Source organism: Macrotis lagotis, chromosome X, assembly GCF_037893015.1.
Source record: "Macrotis lagotis isolate mMagLag1 chromosome X, bilby.v1.9.chrom.fasta, whole genome shotgun sequence".
Classification (NCBI taxonomy): domain Eukaryota; kingdom Metazoa; phylum Chordata; class Mammalia; order Peramelemorphia; family Peramelidae; genus Macrotis; species Macrotis lagotis.
Genome location: NC_133666.1, coordinates 577,233,576 through 577,248,620, shown reverse-complemented (window position 1 = coordinate 577,248,620; position 15,045 = coordinate 577,233,576).

Here is a 15,045-nt window from a genome sequence, read left to right as displayed (position 1 = left end):
TCTTTCTCTCTTTAAGAAGAACTTCTGTTTGGTTATCATCTCCTCCCCCTGTTTGGGCTATAGATATCAATTAAAACTATGGGATACATCTTCCAGGAACCTTGACTTGGAAACTGGGATGTTTGGGACTTCATAATAATATAGGAAACATTAAAACATAAATTCCCAAGTGCCATATAGAAAGTAATATTGTCATGAGTAATATATGCATTATAAAGGAGAATCCTTTGTTCTCTCATGTCCTCTGCTGTCCAATTTTACATTATATATATATATATATAGTTTTCCTTAATTTTTCATTATGCCTCTATTACTCATATTTTTGAAATAATTGTCTCTCACTCCAATCTAAGTATAGGACAAATGGTTCAAGTGGGCATCTAACAGTTAAAGAATGAGGGTACAGTTTCACATTACTAAGTGAGATAGCATGGTCATAGAATGGCACTGTAAAGTAGTCTGGAGAGCTGGACTCATTCTTATCCTATCATTTATTAGCTTTATGATCTTAGGTAAATCACTTTTCCTTTCTAAGCCTTAACTTCCTTATTGATCATAGGGGAAAAGAGATCAAATCAAAGAATGATGGAACTGAAATGGATATTAGAAATCTCATAATACAACTAATTTTATAGAAGAGGAAATGGAGGCTTGAAGATAAGAAGTAGCTTGCTCAAGGAAAAGTAGGGATTTGAATTTACATCTTTCTTCCTTAGCAATGTTCAGGTTCTACTCTCAGAGATAGACTGGTTGTAGGTCCCCTTAAGAGACTAGGGAATTGAAGGGTCCCTTTCTTTAATGCAATCTACCCTAACTCTCTGCATTCTAGTGTGTTCCCCCAACTTTTAACTTCAAATGATTAGTATTCATGTTCCATTTAACTGACATCAATTAACTTTTATACAGGTGTTTGCTTCACAAGTAGAGTAAGAATAGAAGTACAAATATCCCCCCAACCTAATCCCAGTACTTGGGAAAGGAGCTCATTCTCCCTTCTACCACCTTAGCCCTGGGAGAATGGGTTCAAATTTAGCACAATTTATAGATCAAATCTGTTTATCAGGTTTACTTATAAATCAGTCAGGGCCAGTGAGTAGGTTAGTCTGTATCTCTCTCACTGCTTGGCTGGGTCTAGCAGTTTGTTTAGTACTCTATCCACAACATCCAGCTTCTAAGAAAAAGAGGAAAGGCAGGTAACACTCAACAGAGACTTGACTTAGAGTCTGGAAGATGAGTTCAGATTCACTAAACGTGAGAACCTAGATATGATTTCATTCACTTTCTATCTTCATGTAAGTATCCAGATCGTAGGTTTATCTCATAAAGATTTTGCTTTCATAATTCTCTATTCACTGGAATATGATGATCTACTAATTGGATGATCATTCCATTGTCTTTTATCCTTGCTACATTTCCCAACCATAGTATTATGAAAAATAGTTTTCTAATACAAATTATATCCCTATATATGTTATAAATTTTTGAAAATTCATTTTTTGACCACTGATTAAACAAAAATTCAGATGTTTAAATAATCATGAGTAAAACTGCAAAGTGCAATATTTTTGCCCTGAAATTTAGGGGTGTCCCTTCATTGATCAACAGTCTTTAAATATGGATAAAAAGAAACAAGGAAGTTTGGGGTTCTCTGATTCTATTTCTATCAATTTTGTTATTTTGCTAGTGTTTGTTATCTGAGATAGATGTTTGTGTATATGTGTCTGTTTGTGTGTATATGTGTGTTCGTGTGTATGTGTGTGTTCATTCTACTACCTTCTGGTTTTTAAGCTGTGTAGATAATTCAATTCAACAAGCATTTATTGTTTGTCCTATATATGAGGAACAGATATTGTACCATCTATGCAGTATTGAATTTTTATTTATCTTAACAAGTTTCCTCTCTAAAATGAAATATTCAAAATACCCTTTGCAATTGCTATAACTTTTCTGGGATATCTTCATTGGTACTTGTCTATAATAAGTGATTATCTATGAAGAGCTGGTATATGAGGAGTTCATTATTAACTTCAGTGATTCAATTAAACAAACATTAAGTACCTGGTACTCTGCTAGACAAGGGGAATACAAAGATAGCTATGATGCAATCATAATTATATCTTTATAGTCAAGGTAATAGTATGCTCCAATGTAGGCTGTAAATATCTTAGTGAAGATTATTCCTCTTCACTGAACTCCTTTATGAGCATAACTCTGAAAACAGTTTGTCCTTGATTCTATATTCAGTGTATATTGTCTAAATGATATCAGCAGATATTAAATTTGTTCCATTGACATGGAAAATATTTAGTATTGTTAATGATTCCATCAAATTGGGTTCACTTCTTTGTAATTCACAGATGCCAACTATGTGGTGATTTATTCTTTATTGCATTTTTCTTCAAGTTTTTTTGATTTAGTTATGAATGTTATTCCCCAGTACCTTAGGTTTGGAGTTTACATGAACTTCCAGCACTCAGTCAAACATAAGATTGACCCTACAAAGTCACAAACCTTTGGGGGTGTGTGAAATGAAGGGTGGGGTGGCCCTCTGACCTCATACACTCAAAGTAACATCTGAAAAATCTCAGAATATTATTCATATATATATATATATATGTATATATATATATGTAGTAGGTGACCACAAAATCTCCACATATATGGGCAAAATATTTCTAGATATTTGAAAAGTATTAGTATATCAGGCATATGATTTCCCTTTTTCCATCAAATTTTGCAAATTTGGGATTGCAAAAATTTCCAAATGTTTACAGTTTGCAAAAATTCAAATTCAACATAAATGATCCATAAATTTTTGTCAACAGTCAGTATGGTTATCCTTTTTCTCCACTGAAACATATCTTTTCTCTAGGATCTAAGGTATCTTCAGATCTCTAAATTTAAACCATGCTGTAGATTGAACTTTCTTGGGAAGAGAAATGAACTTAGATTTTCCAAGGGATGCAAATTTACAAGGATCAAATATTTGGATGATCCTTTTTATCACTCCAGAGAACTATATAAGCACACAGTCATGTGGTAATACCTCAAGATTTGGATCCTTTGGAAGCAAAACTTGAAACTTCCAAGTAGTATGGCCTCCCCACCCATTCATTATCACACACATTCTGATAAATTTATTTCAACAAAAAAATTCACTGAGTAATTCAAGTTTATGACATTACCCAAAGGACTTGAACTTCCTTGAAAGGAAAACAGACTGGAGATTGCTAGAGAGACAACCTCCTTTAACTTTAGAGGCATTGTAGAAATAACTCATGAAGAAAATGAGCTAAGTCCAGTTCTTTTGTTCCCTCATGTCATGGTTTTAGCTGATTATTGCTCTTGTAGTTGTGGGAAACCTACACAAATTTTTCTATCCAAATAGCTATGCTCTTTTTACTTTAGATGTATGGATCCCCAAATTCTTGAAATTGTCAGTGCTAGAGAACTGAAACTGTTCAAGAACTAGTCCTTCTCTCACTAGAAGTCTGAATTCATGAGCTCTTGAAAATTTCAAAATTCATCTAGATATCTAGGAATCATGTGTTTCTCTTCTTAATAGTTGCCATCTGCCAATCTAAGAGGTAATACTCCCTCTTTAAGGATGGAATCATCAATTTAAGTTTCAGGCTATGTGGATGAGATTATATGCAATTCCCATAGACGTTTACTCTAAGTCAACCATTGCATACCTCCATGGCTCTCTCTTAGTCCTATGGCTTTCAATATGCCTTTCCAAAAGAGATAAAGGCAAAATGGTGCATCAGATCTATTGAACCTCTAATAGTTAAATTCTACATTAAAGAGTTGACTCCAACCCAGCAGACTAAGGTAGCTAGTTTGTTGCCACTTGATCAACAATAGCCCAATAGACTCATCAAATTAGGGACTTCTGTTTATCTATGTATGTATGTATGTATGTATGTATGTATATGTGATCAATAGTTGAAAATTTTACAGTATTAAAATATACAATAATTGAAAATTTTACACAAAATATGGGTTTGTATGAGTATACACAAAAACATGGATATCTATGTATACGTATTTCAATTCACATACAAAATAAATATAATCCCTTCAATCAAATTAAACATCTATTGGGTCAGAGACTTTGCTAAATGCTTAACATAGTTTAAGATTACTATTCTATCAATTCTTTTCTACCTACTTTAAAAAAGTAGATGTGTGACTCTCAGAAGTGATCAAAATCTTCTATTACTATCATAATAGAAGATTTTAGAGCTAGAAGGGGTACTAGAGAATATCTAATGTAACCCTTTAGATACAAATATATTTTCAGCAGCATTGACTGGAGGGGGAGGGTTATTATTTTCCTTGCCTTTGATATCATAATTCTGTTCATATACAGTAAAAGATTGCTTTAGCTTTTTTTTCTGGCAGCCTTGCAATATAGTAGTATTTATATTGAGCTTTTAGTTAATTAAAACACTCAGTTCTTCACAAGAACTTCCAAGTCAGCTCTCCTTTATCCTGAATCAATGTAGCTGATTTAAAAAATATAAGTGCAAGACTTTACATGGATTTATTTTAAACTCAATCTTATTAATATTGGCCTATTTCTTTCAACTGAGGCCTCTTAAGTCCTTCCCTTAGGAGACCCAGTGGGCAGAGCACTGGATTCATTCAAGAAAACCTGAATTCAAATCTAACTTTAAGCTTTTAAGTATTTGATCCTAGGTGAAGTCACAAAGTTATCTGCATTGGTTTTCTCATATGTAAAAAGGGAAGACTCAATAGCACTTACCTTCAATGGTTATTTGAAAGATTAAATAAGATAATAATTGTGAAATCCTCATTTAGTATTTGGTACATTGTAAACACTAAATGCTTATTTCCTTCCTTCCTGCCCTATATTTCTGATTATGTAGAAAACTGTTTGAACCCTATTTATTAGTTATTATATTAAGTAACCTTCCCATTTTGTGCCAGCCACATAATTGGTAAGTAAACTATATTTATTTTCATCCAGGTCATTAGTATTTACTTTAAATATCTTTATGGCTCATTTATTATAATAGCCCATCTTCATTCATTTAATCAAATAGTTTTAAATAAACTATGATAGCCATTAGAGTAAAAAAGAAAGGTAAAAACAGTCATATTCTAGTGGAAAGACAACATATGACCAATCATTTGTATACAAGGTGCATACAGAGTAGATGAAAGCTGAAAGATACTAACAATGGTATTGGTGGTGTGGTAGTTGTTGCAAAACTAGTCCAAAAATTCAACATAGAGTGCTTAACTTCTGTTTTTTTGGACAAAAGGAACGCATCTTATTACAATTCCCATCCTTTGAACCTTTCCTGCTTGATAAAACTTACCAGTTCATAGTATTATACTTCCACAGCTTTAATGATATATAAGAAAAGGGTTAGTGGAGAAAATAATTGATAAACTTGCTGAATAGTCCTGTACAAAAGACAGAAGCATTTCATAACAATAACAGCAACCACACTACAACTTCTTTCTAATTGAAGCTGATGTATATTTTTTTGAATTTGTTTTTTTTTATTGCCATATATGAATCAACCTAAATATGGTTTCAACCATCTCACATTTTTTCTAGTTTGCCCATGAGAATAGCTTGATAAATTTTGTCAGATTCCTTACTGCAATAAAAATTCGGGAATTATGACATTTCCTTGATCTCCTTATCTAGTAACACTATCCAAAAGGGAAATTAGATTAATGTAATATGACTTGTTCTTAGAGACCTGAACCTGGCTTCTAGTGATCACCACAAATAACCTGTTTCAAAAATTCTAGAATTTTTGCCCAGGATTGATATGTTTCCTGATCTATAGCATACAGGATAGACCTTTTCCCTCAATTTGGAAAGCAAGACCTTGTTTTATTCAGTCTTGATGCATTCCTTTTGTTTTTCTCTAATTCAAGGTAAATTGCAATGATTTTCCTGTCACATAAATAAATTATTTTGCTACAGCAAGGTATGTTATTTTGACCTGGAAATTTCCGCTTATTTAAATCACATATTTCTTCACATGTTGGATTTCAATTCCTTAACTATTCTGAATTTCAAGCTCTTTGGCATTACTATTATATTATCCCATGATTCTCTTTTGTACTTATATTTGTTTATTGGATATTTCTTCTATATTCTTAATATATCTTTTAGAAAAACTAATTTGATTATATAGTTCCCCTCGCCCCCACATACACACTGTAACCGACATTTACTTTTAGGTAACTATAGATTCTCTGGATTCTTCTTGAGTTTCCCTTGCTATCATTTGTGATTTCATTAATGAGAGACTGCAATTCCGTTGGAGATATTGTTTCATTTTAAAGTTTTTTTTAATTCACTTTAAGATTTTGGAAAGGGAAGAAGCAGGAGGAGAACTCTTTCCATCACGAGTGCAGCACAAAAAAAAGCAAGAAGCAAAAAACCTTGAAACAGTTAAGAAATTCAAGAAGAAACTATAATAAGCATATTTTACCACCCCAGGACACTATAAAGAGATAGCAATGATGGAACTATAGACATTAGCAAAAGGTCCAGCTAGAAAAATATACAAGGAAATAGAGTGCTGCTTAGCCTTCCAGTACACAGACCAAGGAAGCCTGCAACATGTAGTAGAGTGTCAAAAGTAGAGGAACCTTAAACAAGGTCTAGGTCAAGGATGCCTGGAGTTTGAAGCAATTGTGCCTTTCTGATCCCAAGTTAGGGTTAAAGGCTGTAGGGCTAGATTTGGGAGGGTGTATCAGACTATTCCAGTGCAATAAACTACTATAGAAAACTGAACTGTGGAAGACTTCTCCAGCTAAACACTAACCACCCATTTCTGTGTTCTCTGGCCCAGTCACAAAGTACTGACTGGAGCATCTCACAAAATCCTTGAAGTATACAACATCAATTATTCAGATCTCAGATATCATAGATTAGGGCCCCACCATTCCTTCAAGAAATTCATAGAACCTGACCCAATACAAAAAATTAACTTGGGAAGAAAGATTATAAAATGGGGAAAAATAAATAAATATCAGTATTATGGTACCACATATTTTTAAGGCACAAACCCTGAATAAGAGCTTAGTTTCATATTATCTGCAAAGCTTCTAAAATAATCAGAGATTTCCTATAAACTCTATTGGAATTCATGGAGGAAGTGAAGAAATATCATTTTAAAAAAATGTTCACATACATGAAATGAGACTTCTAAAGAAAAAAATGGGACCTGGAGAGTTCTAGAGGAAATATTTGGAAATCAAATAAAGAGTACTTAAAATTTAGATTGTACCTGACAGAATTAAAATTGAAAGACTATAAAAGACCTAAAGAGTCAGAAAATATCAATATCAAAAATAACAGACCTGTAAAAATATAATAAAAGATAATCTAAGATTCATCATAAGACTTCTTGAAAGCATTGAATATTAAAAAACCCTCTATACCACATTCCAAGAAATCATGAATGAAACTGTCCAGATGCATTTAAATCAATAGAAAAAGTAAAAATAAAGACAATCCATCAGTAACTTTCTGAATAACATACTCAACTGGAAATTTCCAGGAATATCATAGCCCAAATCCAGAACTTCCAAGTAAAAGAAAAAAATACTACAACCAGCCAGAAACAGTTCAACCAATGAGTAGTCACTATTAAAATAAATAACCCACATGAAAAAGTCAAGAATAATCTTATAGGGTAAAAAAAAGTATACCCTTAATAAAACAGAAGACTTTCAAATATTTGAGAATAGTGACTATGTTCCAAATACCACAAGTTGAGTTGATACTTTGAATTGCAAATATAGGAGTTAATAGAAAGAAAAGTAAATGTATTTTAGTAATTAGAAGAGACTTTGGGTAATAAAATGTATGTTGTTGCTTTTCCTTCATTCTCCAGGAAAACCATGACATCGGGGAGGTGATGCCATAAGCAAGTAAATTGGATTTGAGTAAGGAGACCCTGCTAAGTCACTAACCTCACGTTCTTGTGGAGATGTACCTGAATGTGAGACAATCAGGGTAGAGTAACTTGCCCAAGGTCATACAGCTAATAAGTGTCAAGTGTCTGAGGTCAAATTTGAACTCAGATCCTCCTGACTCTAGGGCTGTACTCTCTAATGTGCTATCTAGCCACTACAATAAAATGTCTGTATTTTAAAAGGGAAAGAAAAAAACAAGTGTCCCTTAAGAAACAAGTTGCAAAGGTCCCAGGGGAAATAAACAGATTAGTTACTGTTAAATTTAGTTAAATTAGTTAATTAGTTAAATTTTGATCTGATGAGGGGAAAAAAAGGAAGGAAAAAAGAATTCATACTAAGAAAGAAAGAGGAAAGATGTGACATTTACTCTATCAAATAATTAGAGATTTTGAGAGGAAAATACAAACATAAAGAGATAGTTTGGAGGGGCAGCTAGGTGGCACAGTAGACTAGCCTCAGGCACTTAATAATGGCCTGTGTGACCCTGGGCAAGTCATTTAATAAAAGTAAAGAGAGAGAGAGAGAGAGAGAGAGAGAGAGAGAGAGAGAGAGAGTGAGAGTGTTGGGGACCTCACTCTTATCTGAACCAGATAAAAGTATGTTAAATACACACACATATACATGACAGTTTGAGTTACAAATGCATTAAACTCCACTGTGAATCAGAAGGGATAAGGAGAGAGAAGGAACCAGGAAGGATTAGTCATAACAAAAATAGATTTAAATATTGTCTTTATATCATTATTATTGTATAAATTATTCTCCTGGTTCTGTTCACTTTTCTTTGCATAAGTCAACAAAATGAAACAAACTATAGTTCTGGAGGACACATGAAATAAAAGGAAAGAAAGAAAAGATAAAAACATCTGATTGAGAACTGAGTATAAGAAGAGAAGTTAATGAAATGGAAATTGTATATAATTTAGATCATTAATACTGAGAATGATTAATGTTAGAGGGAATTATTTCTATCACACTATATTCTTTGCTTCCCCTTTTCTACACAAATGATTTTGAGGGGTGCACATAAGAAAATGTACAAAAATCTAGTATGGAGGGGAATGCACAATTAATGACTTTAACTTGAGATGTGAATGCGATAAATTTACCCATAAAATGGAAGAAGGTAGTAGATTGTATGAGAATTTAAAAATATCTTGTTCATAAGAAATATTTTTGAAACAGAAGGATTTTTAGCAAAGTAAAAATAAGTTGAATGGGGCAAAAAATTTTTATTCTTCAATAAAATTAAAAAAAAAAGAAGTCAGCATTCCTGATCTGACAAAATAATAGTAAAAACAATCATGATTAAAAGAAAGATTAAGTGTATTATTCATAAAGGCAGCATAGTAATGAACTGATATCAGTATATTAAATTTCAATACATCTAAATAATCACAGGACATAAACAAATTCAATGAAGTTAAAATTAGAAGAGAAAATTTTAATGAAGGTTGAATTTCTAGGATAAAAGAGCTGATATCCATAGTATCTAATGAATAAACTACAGTGACTTCCTAATGTTTCTGGGGTTTTTTTAGGTTTTTGCAAGGCAAATGGGGTTAAGTGGCTTGCCCAAGGCCACACAGCTAGGCAATTATTAAGTGTCTGAGACCGGATTTGAACCCAGGTACTCCTGACTCCAAGGCCAGTGCGTTATCCACTACGCCACCTAGCCGCCCCCCTTCCTAATGTTTCTGATATAAAATATAAACTCTTCCATTTCTCATTTTAAAGCCTTAGGTAATTTGGTCTCAGTTTATCTTCATTGTCTTCTGGTTCTTTCTCTTATAAATATAGAAATCCAGTTAAACTAGCTTTCCTACCATTCCTCACAGAATAAACTTCATTTCTTATCTCCTTGCTTTTGCATTGGTCACCCCACATACTTGACACGCACTCCTTCCTAATTTCTGCCTTTGTTCATTTAAGATACACTTAAAACACCAACTTCTTGCATGAAGACTTTCTTGCTTTCTTCCTCTGTCCTTTCCTTCAAGTAGGACTGTTTCATTCTTTGTACTTTCACCTCTAGCTCCTAGCCTGTCTGACATATTTATATAGACACATATATATGTATACACACAAGGAACTCTATATACCTAAGCCATTCCCCCAGAGATAAAATGTTGAAGGGTTATGATCAAATGCTATTTAAAGTAAGAAATACAAAATATTAAAAGTCATGTAAAAATTCTCCAAATCATTAATAGTGAAAGAATACAAATAAACACAATTGTGAAATTACAACTTATGATATTGGAAAAGATAAGAAAAAAAGAAAATATGAAGAGAGGTTCCAGAAAGATAGGCATGCTGGTGGATCAATGGTGGAATTATAAATTACTTTAGCCATGCTAAGGAGCAATTTAGAACTATGCTCCAGAGTGATTAAATGATACCTACTCTTTGGTCTAGCAATACTACTATAATAATTATATATATAAAAAGATCACAAAAGAGGGGAAAGACCTATGTATAATATTATTTATAGGAAAATTTTTTGTTATCATTACAACAAAGAAGATCCCTGTCAATTGGGAAATGGTTAAACAAATTATAGAATATAATGGAATAATATTGCACTATAAGAAATGATGCAAGGGATAATTTCAAAGAAACTTGGGACGATTTGTGTAAACTGAAACACAGTGAAATGAACAAAACCAGAAGAATGATTGATTAAGTAAGATCAAAACGAGATAATCAATTGCAGAAGATTTAAGACCTCTTATTAAAGCAATTATTTATCATGACTTAAAAAGATTGATGATAAAACATGTTATCCATAACCTGAGAGAGGGATGATGAACTCAAGATACAGAATTAGACATGCATTTATGAATATGACTGGTGGATGAACTTGTTTTATTTCATATTGCCTATATAATGATTGTATTTTTCTTTATTTTTTTAAATTTGGGGTGGTCTGAATGAGGTCTGGGAGAGGGGTTTGGGAGAATAGGGTTGCCAAAAATGTGAAAAGAAAGGAAAGATGGTAATGGAAACATTTTTTAAGTTAAAAATTCAGAGGAGAAAATGGAAGTAAAGAAAGCATCAAGGGGCAGCTAGGTGGCGTAGTGGAGAAAGCACCGACCCTGGAGTCAGGAGTACCTGGGTCCAAATCTGGTCTCAGACACTTAATAATTACCTAGCTGTGTGGCCTTGGGCAAGCCACTTAACCCCACTGCCTTGCAAAAAACAAAAAAACAAAAAAAAAGGCAAAAAAAAAAAGAAGGCATCAAGCAAGATAGTTTTGAAAATAACATATTGAACTTATTATATGTTAATAAAATAAACTATATGTAATAAATATTGACATTTTATTATCTAATTATATTTTCATGTTCTACTTTTTATTGAAATGCTTCTCTTTTTATATTTATAAATTAAAGATAAAAATTCAATTTTTTTTTAGTTTTTTGCAAGGCAAATGGGGTTAAGTGGATTGTCCAAGGCCACACAGCTAGGTAATTATTAAGTGTCTGAGACCGGATTTGGACCCAGGTACTCCTGACTCCAGGGCCGGTGCTTTATCCACTGCACCACCTAGCAGCCCCCTAAAAATTCAATTTTAAAAAATCATTGGCTTTGAAATAAAGCATGTTTTAAAAAAAAATCAACTTTCATGTAATCTTGGGTATATTTCTTCCATTCAGATTTACTTTTAAAATATCACTTCCTCTCCTTTCATATTCTCTACCCCTCTCATAATACTTTTTTTCTATTTTGTTTTGTTTTCTCAGTCTTAGACCATTACTACATTGGTATAGGGAAATTCAGATGAGGAAAACTTATTAATGCAAATGTACAACTATTTTGCTATTTATAGTTTCAGAGTACTGAGAAATTAAATGTCTTGTTCAGGGTCAGCCAGACAGTAATGCAAACTGTAATCCAGTTCAACTTGGTTCTGAGGCCAGTTGTGACAATACTTCTATGAGACATTGTCTCATTTATTATTTTCCAAAATATTTATAATTTATGATATGTCTGACTTTTACTATGATGTCAATTTTACAATATATTAACTGTCCATTGATACAAACCCTAGGGTTTTTCTTATTTTCTGACTTCTATGTTATTAAAAATGGACTGGTTAGATAGCACTAAGTGGAAGGAACATCAGTGATTCGCTATACTCTCTGGACTTTCCACTGAAAACTTTCCAGGACTCATTTTGGTGACAGCATTTCTGGCATCTTTTACCTTGGGTAAGAGTAGAAAAAAATCAAGAACCAATTGAAATAAATTCTGGCAGTGCCAATAAGGGTAACGAGATGGAGACAAACAAGCTGGCAGGATGAGAAACAATGACTATTATTGCTCAAGTAAACAGGCAGATCTAAATAATTAGTAACACATTCTCATAATTTGTTTCCCAAATGCTTGAAGCATTTGGTTTTCTTAAACAGCTTTGAAAATCTCAATTCATATACTATGTGATATATCTTTAACCATAAATCCCATTTCTGTAATAGTTTTTATTTATATAGAGTGCATTTACCTTGATTTTTTTAAACTGATTTTTTTACTTCTCTTTTTGACAGCCTTTTCTTTCTTAACCTTCCACTTTTGGTTTTTAAATTATTTTCTGTTGCTGGGGTTCAGAGTCTATCATTTCTTTATTTCTATTATTTTTTGTGTCTTTCTGAGAAGAGCCCTTATATTTCTACCAGGGATGAAAAATATGTCAGGTGTAGTCAAAACCTAAAAGAAGTTTATGGATCTTGAAGTCTGGAATTTTAGGATAACATATTTATTCGTATATGTATATATAAATATATACATATATACGTGAATATACATATATACTTGTGCATAAGTAAAACCTTTTTCTATTCTAAGGGGAAAAGGGGGCTCCTTCAGAAAGGCTCATAAGACTTCTTGGACATCAAGTGACTCTTACAAAACAACATTTTGATGAGTTAAGTGTAAATGAATCAGAAACATATGGATTGAATTTCCCTTAAAATACACATGGGTTTAAAAATTAAGGGGAAAAGTGCTTGGCAAAATCCTTTTTGGGTTTGGACAAGCTCAAAGTCTTTGAAAAATAGTTCAAGACATTATGCCAATCTCAAAATGCTTCTGGGTTCACACATTCCTAGTTCAAAGTACTCTCCTTTCCATAATCCTCTTTTTTCCTTTCTGTCTTTGTTCACAATTGTCAGAACCATGACCCCTTAGTAGCTGCAATCAGAATGACATCTAAACATGTCAGATTCTTTGATAAATCTCTCTTAGAAATCACCAATAAGTTTATAGTTTATATGTATATATATATATACTTAATATATATACATATATATATATATATATACATATAAAGAGACCTAGATGATAGACACAATATACTTAAATCCCTCATTTCAATGAAATTTATTGATTGCCTTCCTATTGCTATGTATTGTGATAGATAGGAAGTAAGACATGGTGCTATCCTTTCAAAAAGCAGTATGGCATGGTAGAATTATAGTCAGGGAGAGTTAGGTTCATATTCTACCTTTCACATATATTAACTGGTTGAACAAGGGCATATCACAAAATTCTTCCAAAAATATTTTTTCTCTATCTGTACAATGAAGGTTTTTCCATAAAGATAACCTTTAAAATTGATTCCAGTTCTAAAACCTATGTAGGATCACTTGCTCCTATGATAAATTAAGGAACTGGTTATCTATTAAAGGAGTTAAGACAAATTCATAAATATTTAAGTTGCTGGAGAGTCAGGGAAATATGATTATCTGCCTACTGCCTGTTTTATCTTCAGGATTCCAATCTTCATGGGCCTCAGTTATCTCAAAGTGGAGTGAGGAAGTTGTCTATATGATCTCTGGAGATCCGTGCCACTTCTAGAATTATGATTCCTAATATTTGAAGCTTGTCTTATAAAACTGGGACTAGATATTTTGCTTGCTCCTAAGAGGCAGAGCTAATAATAATGGAAGTAATTGAAAAGAATATTTCAGCTCAGTTATAGGAAAAAGTCTTCTAATAATTCAAAATGTTCAAAAGTGAAAAGGACCACTTTAGGAAGTCTTGAATTTCCTCTTTTTCAGAAGGTATTTAGGCAAATGCTAATTAATCATTTTTCAGGGAAATAGAAATGATTCATAAGGATATATTAGACTCTATACTTTTGAAGGCCCCTTTCAACTCTCAACAAAAGATTCTGTGAAATAGAAGTCGAGGAATATATAATTTATTTTAGATAAATTATAGAAACACATGTCCTAAATAAAAGTAGATAGTAGAAAAATTTCTCTAAGGAACTGGTAAAAAAATCAGGAAGGTCAATTAAGGCAAAAGGTGGTATGTAATTCAGGAGACATCTAAAGGATGATAGAAAAAATATTTTTAAATAATCAGGAATACAATCCTAGATCCATCAGAAATGAAAGGAATCTTAGCAACAATGTAGTCAAGCCCAGTCAAAAAACCCTGTGGCAATTCAATGGAAAAAGTGATCCATTCAGTCTTTGAATGAAAACTTTCAATGAGGACAACTCTATCTCTGGCATAACTCATTACATTTTAGGATAGCTCTCATTGTTAGGAAGTTTTCTTCTTATTGACTGAAATTTGCTTTTTTGAAACTTTTTTTTTGTTTTTTTGCAAGGCAATGGGGTTAAGTGACTTGCCTAATGTCACACAGCTAAGTAATTATTAAGTATTTGAGACCAGATTTGAATTTGGGTCTTCCTGACTCCAAGGCAGGTTCTCTATCCACTGTACCACCTAGCTGCCCCATTTTTGAAACTTCTAACCATTGCTTCTTATTTATTTATTTATTTGCTCATTTGCTTATTTATTTATTTATTTATCCATCCATCCATTCATTCTTTAATTATTTATTCATTCATCCATCCATTCATTCATTTGTTTGTTTATTTATCCATTCAGTCATTCATTCATTTATTTATTTATTTGCAAGGCAATGGGGTTAAGTGGCTTGCCCAAGGCCACACAGCTAGGTAATTATTAAGTGTCTGAGGTCAGATTTGAACTCAGGTACTCCTGACTCCAGGGCCGGTGCTCTATCTACAGTGCCACCTAGCCGCC